A 7,082-nucleotide genomic window follows, 5' to 3' on the forward strand; every position below is an offset into this window, starting at 1 on the left:
TCCGCATCTTGAAGATGCTGTTTTAACTCAGTTACTTTAACACAAAATTCAATGTAGCATTAACCCAACTGACATTAAAATATTTTAATTGGGATTCAATGATCCTTCTACATTACTGTTTGCAAGGATACAATGTTGTATATTATAAGCATAGAAAATGTACAATTCTGAAAATCTTAAATGACTCAAGTTTTCTTGACTGGATTCTCAAAATTTTAGGGGAAAAAAAAGGGGGAAGTATAAGAATATAACTACTTTATTTCTGCTTCAAAAGAAGTTCTTGCTTTCTTTCTCATACAGCATATAAAAACAACTGTCTAAAAGAAACACTGCAAAGGTATACAATAAAAATATATATATATATACACTTTTGTATGGGATTAGCAAGGAAAAAGCTTGAAAAACGTAAAACTGAATGGGATCAAAATCTTCAATATATCTCTTCTTCTTACTGCTGTAGAAGAACAAACCTTTTCTTTAATTATTATTTCTGAGCTGAGAATAAAAGAGATGATTATAAGGTACACCATTGACATAGATGAACAAGTAGCTCAGATAACGCATTAGTTCAAGCTACAGAAACACTGTGGCCCTGTTAGGTTGGTATTTTGCCCAGGCTTGTTCTCCTAACTGCTCACTAAATGGAAACACTGTAATAAAGCTACACTGCATTCCTACACAAACTGGCTAATATTATAGAGAGAAAATGCTGAAACTGTGAAGTACATAGTTTAGTCACCAGATATTACTCTATGGAAGGTGATAAATTGAAATGGGACAGAAACTCCAAACAATATTTACATAAACACTGCAAGTAAATAAGACATCTTGGTGCAGTTACACTACAATTGTTTGACTTAAAATATTTCTTCTGACCTAACATAACTGGTGTTCAGAGAAAAGCAAACAGGAAATGGACACAGAGTACCAACAAACCCCTGAAAAACAAAGAGAAGCTGCTCACTTAAGGAGTTGTGGGATTTTTTGGTAGGATTTTCTGTCTTTTAAAATTAGAGATAGAAATACAAAGACCAATAAAATATCAAGCAATGTGCTTTAAAGGATACATTCACACATGGGCTTACCATGGTCTTTCAGCTGCTTCCATATCACTTTTGGACTATCAGGAAGGAGTTGAAGGACACAGATCATTATGGGTGATCCCTAAAGCGTAATGCTTATGTGACAAAGAGTGAAGGGATGGGCTACTTTCACTACAGAGATACCTTTGAGAAAATGTGACCAGCCTTGATTCATGTTGCTGAAACTTTGCACCATCACATAGACAGATTTGTATAAATACATACAGGAGAAAAACAAACAAAACCTGCATTCTTTGGTTCTTTTGCTGAATAGAATCTAGCTGGGAAATGAAGTGTTCTTTTGTCTCATACTGATCGCTTGTAGGCAACAGCCTGAGCCCTGAAACTGCTTTATCTTGTTGTAAAAAATACAGCAAGAAAAATAAATAAATAAATAAAAGGAGAAAAACAGAAACAGTAAGTGTTCTTTACTCAGTTCATGTTTCGTTTACTCATTTTAGAGTGCTTGCTTTTCTGCTGTACGATGCAATACTCTTGGGAAAAAAAAATGCAACAACAAACAGACAGACTCTGAATTCAAGCTTGCAAACAACTGCCTTTGTCAGAAGTGATGTAGAAGAGCCCATTTCCTGCACTACATTGTACAAAAGACTGGAAAGGTGTGTGTAATAACCCAGCTTACAGTGAACAATGTACTGTGTGATGCTACTACTGTTCGAGAAGTAAGGACACAATGAAGAGATACAGAGCAGAAAGAGGATACCAAAGAACCAAAATAAACAAGAAAATTCACCTTACTGCTAAGGGGCAAACTATTGCCGAACAGGATATTTAATTGAATAAATTATTTTTGTCACTTTAAGTTTAAATTGACCAGTTTTCATCCAGCTCATTTTCTTCATGCAACACTACATTCAGCAAAGAGCACTATTCATAGTCTTTGAAGAAGAACCTATTCTCATTGACCAAAACCAGTTGTCTAATATTATAGAATTTCTGGAGGAAGAGCATTCATTAGATAAGGAAAAAATGCATGTAAACTCTCTATAAAAACTAAGTAAGTTGATAAACATTTAAGACAGGGAGCAGTTACTCCTTTGAGCCTAAATAGTTAATCTAAAGATAATAAGTAAATCCAAGTTTTATACATTTATCAACTGCCTTTCAGTTTTCAAAGACAGGTAACTAACTATCTGGAAACCCAATGATTTATCCAGAACCAGCACAACCAGCTTACACTGAAAGTAGAGTACTTGACAGTCCCAGCTGTTGGTTTTAGACACTATCCCAAGCTGAAGTACAATACAGTGGTAATAAGATATGTGGAGGTTTTGCCACTTATCACTGTGAGTAGGTTTCTATGTGCATTTCTTAAAATCAGCATACAGATAAATGGAATTTACTTCTGTAATTATCACCGACTACCCAAAAATGATTTATTTTTCTTCTGAGATATCGAGCATAAAAAGTAACCCCCTTAAGATGGAAAGTAAAAAATATTGTATAGCACTGATGTATTTTTAATACAAATACAATATAATGATGCCAATTTTTAATAGTATAAGAATGAACATCACTAATTGCTGGAAATCAAAATAACTTCATTTGACAATATATACTCAAAAATAAGTATCTCAGAGGATGATCATAAGTACATGCAAAGCTCCCAACTTGACAGCAAGGATGTATTAGAGAACATACATAAGTACATATAACAAGGAACATATTAGAATATTTAAAAAGATATCAGAATCAATTATTGTTTAAATATAAAATCGTAGTATGGAATACAAATCACAATAGTTATCTTGTGCTTTTGCTCTATATTCATTTATAAATAACCAACTTGTCCTTTTTCTTTGCTATGAATCATTAATACTCAAAAAAAAAAAAAAAAAAACCAAAAAAAACCCATTTAGTATATTCAATAAGATCATAAGCCAGTAACTTTTAGCTAATAGAAAACATGCTGATAAACTGAAAATAAATGCTGGCTGAGTTACTTGTCTTGCACGCTTTCTTAGTGAACAACTTCTGCAAAAGCAATTCCTTCCTTAATAAAAGCCTTTCTAACTATTCTGCTTTTTGTTCATTATTCAGTTTGCAGTTCTGCATTAAAGCACTTGGACATCAAAAATAAATATACCTGATTACACAGTGCTTTGTCTCTTTAAATTCAGTACTGAAAGCTGCCAAGTCACTACAATTTGAATTACTACAATTACATCAATCTATATTAATAGAAGCAAAAATAAGCTTTTCCACTTAAAATGCAGCTATGTTATAAATCTGTTGGTTATGTGAATCTCCTACCAGGCAACAACAGCAGAAGGAAGAAGTCCAATCAGCCTGAGGATTCTCTTCCTAAAGAGAAGACAAGCATTACTTGCATCATATCTGGAGCTAAACAAGGTTTTCAAACCAGAAAAGCCTAAAATAAAACCTTGATCTTGATCACATTTAGATGACTGAGAAGAAAAGGATTCAAAGCCTATAGGGACAGAAATAATGTGTGAGATTTATCCCAAAGAATGGGGCATTCAGTAGGAAGTGATATCCTCATCTCTAGTTCATGCAATTACTCTTTAGGATAAATTACTTGGGGAGATGAGACAAGCTGTGAATACTCTCGGACAGAACCAAACCGAATCCTCCAGCTCAGATACATAATTGAAGATAGGTTGCTAAGTAAAAAGTTACTCAATCTCACCATCCTTCACATAAATGTGAAAAGCAAGCAGATACACCAAACTTTAAGAACGCAATAGCGTGTTTGGTGGGGCCTGAAAATACTGACAAAGCAGAGTCACTCTGACAATTCAACTGAAGCCTGTACTGGTTGAAGAGTCAGTGCTGAACCGTTCCAGCTGCTGCACACAAGTAAAACCCTAGACACTCTAGGGATATAAACTAAAAAGTCTTCTGACTTTAGGCATCTTCTCAGTTAGGCAGTAGCTGTGTGAGATTTCTTAGATCTCTTTTGTTAGAACCTCAGTCCTTAAATTCCTCTTAAATCTCAATTTAGGTATGCAAGTCCTTTATTGCACCTCACCAACAAACTCTCTGTGCATCTGTATATGTCTTTTGCTGGTATTTTCAGCTCTGCTATACTTTGCCTTCCTTTTATTTTTCCTGGGATACTTACCTATCATGTAGTTAACTATTTATCCTATCTGTAGTTGCTTCTTTCTATTCGCAAGTGCCATCACAATTAGCAAGTGTAATTAATAATTTTGTGAGTGCCCTATTTCAGAAGTTAGAGTTCGAATGTCTTGAAAAAACACACTGCAGTATTGCACAAAAATGCCAGGGATAGCTGTAGCAGTCTAGATCTGATAAGAATACCTTAACACTGAAGTCTAAGTTGCAAAAGCAACTTTGTTGCAGCTCGTGCCTAAAAAAAGAGTTTAAAGCACACTTCTGCTCAAGGCTGAAGTGCGCAAAGGTCAGTACTTTCTTTGCTGCAGAAATGCTGAGCAATTTTTGCACTTAGAAGTCTGCCTGCCGGAGCTACCTTATTAAAAACTCCAAAAAACCTACCAAGCAACAAAGAACAAACTGAAACAAAATAAAACTGAGTTGCATCTAAGGATTCATTAACCCTTATCCACAACTGAAGTGATTCAAACATGGCTACTTTTTCTTGGGATATATGTCAAGAGAGACTGTCAGACTCAGCTCCAGATATTCAGGCATTAAGTTTTAGGTCTACTGCCTGCTACTTCCTGTTCCCTCAGCCTGCATTGATTTTGCTTCATTTTGTTTACACTGCTGTTTGTTTCTGAAAACCTCAAATCAGATATAATTTATAAATGGCATAAAGACATCTTAAAACACTAACTTATGGTCACCTCCTGTTTAATTGGGCTGCACACACTACCTGTACAAGGAACTGCTTACAGAAACATCAAATAAACGGCTTAAAATCGTAAGCAACGTACTTCTACCTCACTGCACCGAAGGCACGTTCTGTAGGTACCTTCCTGAATAAGGACAAGCAAGACTTACACAAGCAGTTGCTAAATTCTGCTCTACAGAAGGCAGGGGAAGGACAATCCCTGGAGTCTTTCTTAGAACAGCCCATGCAAACTGTGCAACTGCAGGGATATGCGTTGTTGTCTGAAAGTATTATTTATCTCATCCTACGGCAGGAAAAAACTCTTATGTGTTATTTTTAATCAAGTGTTGGTGGAGCTGTGTGTGTTATCTAATCTAGTAAAAAGCTGCAGGTCTTTTATTCCCTTCTTACATAACCATCACATTCTGATAGTAACACAGTGGAATATGAGAAAACTGAGTTTTTTCTGGTTCAGTTAGGCACGCCAATGATAGAACACTGTAATGAAAACAAGGCTTAAAGAAATAACTGTAGCTTAAATATGCGAGAGCAACCACACTGGATAATAGATAATATAATAATAATGGTTTAACTAGGCCCAGTATCCCACTTCCAAGAGTGATTACAAATGTGCATCTAAAAATCAGGACAAGGTGAACATGGAGTCAAATTTATCCTCAAGTAATGTGTCACATTCCAGAGATCTGCGTCCTGGGAATTTCCTGACAAGGAAGTGATTAATTTTATGTAAGAGATTCTTTACTATGAACTTCTTTCAACACATCTTGAGCCCAACCCTAATGTGCCACGCTCCCAAATTATCTGATATCCAAGAGGCTTCCCTACCTGCAACACACTGCTGATGTATTTAACAACACATCTGAAGTTCTTTAATGAGATCTGTCAGTATCTTTCTACAACCACACAGGAAAAGAAAAAGAACTTCAGTCTACCTAAATCCTGACAATGTATTTTGGATGCACAAAGCCCCGAGCTTCCAAGAGAAATGAGGACAGCTACGAATGTAGAACAGAATGTGTCACAAACATGAGCAGACAGTAAAGGCTTACAGTGAGAGTAAGCACTGCTCACATAAAGAGTAAGCTGTGAAAGAAGATACTAAAGATAGCTCTCTAAAACTGGTGGGAGCAGGATAGTGTCAGGCTCCCTATCAATCCATTCATCCATCCTATCCAAAAGCTGATTTGACAATAATGTTCAAATGATCAGTATGAATGTTAACACATGAACCTTTAAAAATGCACTGGAAATGAATTTACACCCTATTTCCTAAAGGGTTTTCCTTTAAATCCCTTCTTGTCTCCCTGAAACTTTGTCCTCATATTTCCTCCTAAGTCTAAAAAAGATGCGATAACCACTGAAACTACCCACGATTCCAACCATTCTGCCTTATCCCACCACCATTCAAATCCACACTCCAAGCATCTTTTACTTTGATCTTTCCTTAGGCTGCCACTTCCTAAGTCACGGCGACTATTTTAACGAATAACCACTTCAAGACTCTGCTCTCTCTTCACATTTAAAAGCCATCCACGTTCCCCCTTGATATTTCAACTAACAAAACATCTTTTAGGAAGCAGAAAGGCACCAGAAACATAAAAAGGATGGGGTTTAGAGAGAATGAGTTCTGATAATACACTTGGATGTCACGCCATGGATTCCATACTTCCTTTAGAGGCTAACAAACACGTGGAAACCCTCAACATTGTATCATGAAAAGAGACTGTAATTATAGCTGATCCGGGACTCCCCAAAAACACTGAGCTCGCTATTTTATGCTCCCGGAAAACTTAGTAGTTACAGCACCGTGTGACCAGCTCTACCTCAGCCATCCCACAGGCACGATACACAGCCAACAAAAAGCGGTCGAGAAAACCGGCTGCTCCCCCTCCCACCGCCCCCAGCAGCGCTGCCATCGCCCGACCCTCACCGGAGCTGGAGGCGCTCTGAGGAGCGGCACCGCCTATAGGAACCACAACCCGAAGCGGCGGGACCGACCCCTCTCCCAGGGGACACCCCCTCCCCTTGTCCCCCGCTCCCCCTGGAGCCGGGGCAGGGCAGCACCCGACGCTGGTTCCCTACGGGCCGGCCGCGCCCACCCTCACGCACCGCCCCCTCCTGCCTCCCGCCCAGCTCCTCCCGCCCTGTTACGGAACGCGCGCGGCGCAGCGTTTTGTAAC

At 37.9% G+C, this 7,082-nt stretch overlaps 1 protein-coding gene across 2 annotated transcripts in view; it reads right to left on the reverse strand.

The window, feature by feature from the left end:
• The window catches only part of TRMT9B (tRNA methyltransferase 9B (putative)), a 92,198-nt gene extending 85,198 nt beyond the window's left edge, over positions 1–7,000 (reverse strand). The window contains exons 1-2 of one of the 2 annotated variants that reach the window (XM_015862233.3): positions 6,833–7,000; positions 3,357–3,407 (exon numbers count right to left, since the gene is read on the reverse strand). The gene's annotated coding sequence lies outside the window, so the exon portion shown is untranslated. The remainder of the gene's footprint in view (positions 1–3,356; positions 3,408–6,832) is intronic. The other variant, XM_015862235.3, reaches the window with a different exon arrangement.
• Between the last annotated feature and the right edge of the window lie 82 nt (positions 7,001–7,082).

This window comes from Coturnix japonica, chromosome 4, assembly GCF_054131305.1.
Source record: "Coturnix japonica strain WE chromosome 4, WE-NBRP24, whole genome shotgun sequence".
NCBI lineage: Eukaryota > Metazoa > Chordata > Aves > Galliformes > Phasianidae > Coturnix > Coturnix japonica.